The sequence below is a fragment of the Gekko japonicus genome, unplaced genomic scaffold, assembly GCF_001447785.1.
Source record: "Gekko japonicus isolate JY-2015 unplaced genomic scaffold, Gekko_japonicus_V1.1 scaffold3028, whole genome shotgun sequence".
Lineage (NCBI taxonomy): Eukaryota > Metazoa > Chordata > Lepidosauria > Squamata > Gekkonidae > Gekko > Gekko japonicus.
In genome coordinates, this window is record NW_015167627.1 from 176,386 (window position 1) to 180,010 (window position 3,625).

Genomic DNA, 3,625 nt, shown 5'->3' on the forward strand with positions numbered 1-3,625 from the left:
GGTATCAGATTGATCTAATTTCTGTGCACTGAGGACAAGCAAGTCCTAGGTTACAACTGAACTCCCCAAATGCAAAAACAAGATGCATTTCTTCCTTTAGGAGGTGCTATTGTCAGAAGAAAATAAAAAGGTTTCAGTTTTGTTTTCGCATGTGGGTGGGTATTCTGTTTGTAATAACTGTTTGGATACACCATATTTTTAATAGGCTAGTTGTGATAATTTCATGCCAAGTAAAAATGTCCATAGTCATATTTTATGTTCCTAAAGTAACAGAATGACTTTCAATCTAGAAAAGACAAAAGAAACGCTAATTTAGCATTTTTTTCAATTTTTACGAAAATTTCCGTTTCCCCCCAGAAAAAAACAGAAAAAACCTGGGGGTTTTTCCGAGCTTAAAAATTTCCGGAAATTTTACATCTCTATTCATGGGTGGTGCCAGACCTCTGTCTGCTCTGAGGCTTTTGCCCTGGGTATTGCGGAGGGCCACAGTTTGTAAGGCTGCAGCTTTTCCCCCCTTCCTAGATGGTTCCCTTTCAAAGGCTTTTTGTAGGAGGGAGCCTTGTGCGAAGAAGAAGAAGAGGAGGAGGAGATTTATACCCCACCCTTCACTTGGAGTCTTGGAGCCGCTTACAGTCCCTTTCCCTTCCCCACAACAGACACTCAGTGAGGTAGGTGGGGCTGAGAGAGCTCTTTCGAGGACTGCCTGTGAGAGAACAGCTTCGAGAGAACTTGTGACTGACCCAAGGTCACACCAGCAGCTGCATGTGGAGGAGGAGTGGGGAATCAAACCTGGTTCTCCCAGATTAGAGTCTGCACTCCTAGTCCTAGCCGCACACCAAACTGGCTCTCAGTAAGACCCGGAGGACTGTTTTTGACAGGCAGTCCACGGTTGGTGGTGTTTGGGCTTTCAGTTCATGGGTTGTATTCCCTTATGAGGTTCTTTGTCCTTACAGCCATGATTGTCAGCCGCCTTGAGTGGAGGTGGGATGTCAATATTTTAAATACAGTCACTGGAAGGAGCCGGCAGGTCCGTTCGCTTTCCCTGGCTGGCACGATTGGCGGCAAGACTCCTGATATCCCAGGGAATGGCTGGAGGCCTGGAAAAGAAGCACCTTTCTCCCTTTTTCGCAGTGCAAGAACTCGTGGGCACCCGATGAAATGAAGGAGCGGTAGGCTTAGAACAGATCAAAGGAAGTATTGCTTCACCCAAAGAGTAGTTTAACACATGGAACTCACCACCACAGGAGGAGGAGGCAGCTACAAGCATAGTAGACAGCTTCAAGATCTCGTTAGATCTCGGAAGCTAAGCAGGGCTGGCCCTGGCAAGTATTTGGATGGGAGACCTCCAAGGAATACCAGGGTCGGGAGGCAGAGGCCGGCTATCAAGCCACCTACCTCACAGGGGGTGTCTGTTGTGGGGAAGGGAAGGGAAAGGAGTTTATAAGCCGCTCTGAGACTCCTTTGGGTAGTGAAGGGCGGGGTATAAACCCAATCTCCTCCTCCTCCTCTTCTCCTTCTTCTTCTTCTCCTTCTTCTCCACCCCCTTCTCCATCTCCTTCTTCATCATCATCATCGTCATCTTCTCCTCCTCCTCTGAAAATCCTCCATGCCCCAGTAAGAGTTGCCAGAGGTCGCTATGACTTCCAGGCACAGGCACACATATAGACACACAAAAAACAACAACAGAAAAGAGGGTATTGGATAAAGAGATGGTGCAGAGGTCCATCAGTGGGTCTTAGCCGCAAGGTACAGATGGAACACTCTGTCTGGGGCAGTGGTGCTCTGTCTTCTTGGTGCTTGGGGAGCAACAGTGGGAGGGCTGAAGAACATAAGAACATAAGAGAAGCCAACGTTGGATCAGACCAATGGCCCCTTCAGTCCCCTCCAGTCCAACACTCTGTGTCTCACAGTGGCCAAAGATACCAGGTGCCATCAGGAGTTCCAGCAGTGGGGCTTCTGGAGTACTGGCCCCGCTGCTGGACCTCCTGATGGCACCTGGTTGTTGGACTGGAGGGGCCATTGGCCTGATCCAACATGGCTGCTCGTATGCTCTGAAGTTCACCTGAGAGCACTGCCGGGAAAGCTGGTGCTGTGAAAGTGTGGCACAGGCCAATCAAGAGAGAGAGATAGAGAGCGCGGAGGTGCTGAAGATGGTGGCGCGGAGAGTGGTGGGGAAGACAACGCGACTATTGTGCTGGCGGGTCATCCGTGCACCATTTGGGAAGGACAGGTTGTTTCTAGATCTCTGAGGGAGGCTGAGGGAGTAACTGGAATGCAGGGCCACCTTGTCGAATGCTGGTGCAGGGCAGCAGGGTTTGGTAGGCAGGGGGGGGCTGCTGTGAAGCCAGGTGATGCGGCCATATTGGGGTGCTGCATTTGAGATGCCTCAAAAAGCGGTGGCTCAAGTGGAAGGTCGGTAGTTCAGCAGTTCGAGACCCGAGTGCCGCATGACGGAGTGAGCTCCCGTCTCTAGTTCCAGCTCCTGCCAACCTAGCAGTTCGAAAGCAAGAAATTGCAAGTAGATAAATAGGGACCACTTTGGTGGGAAGGCAACAGCGTTCCGTGCGCCTCGGTGTTTAGTCATGCCGGCCACATGACCACGGAAACGTCTTCGGACAGCGCTGGCTCTTCGGATTGGAAACGGAGATGAGCACCGCAACCCTAGAGTCGGATTCGACTGGCTTTCGAGCAAGGGAACCTTTACCTTTTTAAAAAGGGATGGAAAGGCGACCGGGGGGATGAGCCACCTTTCAGAGGTCAGTGGCACTTGGGTGAAACGCAGGCCGCCACCCTCTCACTTTTACTCCAGAGGGTAAAGCAGAAAATGGACGTGGTGCTCAGTGCCCTTCAAGAGGATCCCAGGCCCTAGAAGGGCAGCCCTGCCATGGGGCCCGTCTGATAACCTCGCAGAGCCTCCGAAGGCCAGGGGTCTCCGCCTTCTATCCTGTCCTAGCACCCGGTTGCCCACCCTGACTCCCAAGTCCCGACCCGCTGGCCGAACTGAGAGTCCGGGGCTCCATCTCTCAAACGCTCTTCTTCTCTCCCCACAGTTCGGCAGTCCCTCTTGAGCGGCATGGACCCCAACCTGTGCAATGAAGACGGCCTTACTGCTTTGCACCAGGTGAGTCGGATGCTTCCTTCCCCAGTTCTTCCGCACCAGTCCCAGTTACAAAGTCCCCAGCACCAACTCGCTTTCTCTGCATCTCTGAGTTGCCCATTTCCACCCACGTGTTCTGCCAGTTTGGTGTAGGAGTTAACTGCACGGACTCTAATCTGGGAGAACCGGGTTTGATCCCCCACTCCTCCACTCGCAGCTGCTGGGTGACCCTGGGCAAGCCACAGTTCTCTCAGAGCTGTTCTTGAAAAGAGCAGTTTCTGTCAAGAGCTCTCTCAGCCCCACCTGCCTCCCAGGGGGTCTGTTGTGGGGAGGGGAGGGGAAGGGACAGGAGTTTGTAAGCCGCTCTAAGACTCCCTTGGGTAGTGAAGGGCCATGGGGTATAAATCCAATCTCTTCTTCTCTTCTTGCTGCTGACCTTAGGGGCCTTTAGCAGTTTCCCAAGCCAGTGCCCGGGCAAGTCCATGCCAGCTTCCTTTCCTGCCCTGTTGCCACCCTCGGCTGTCAAAA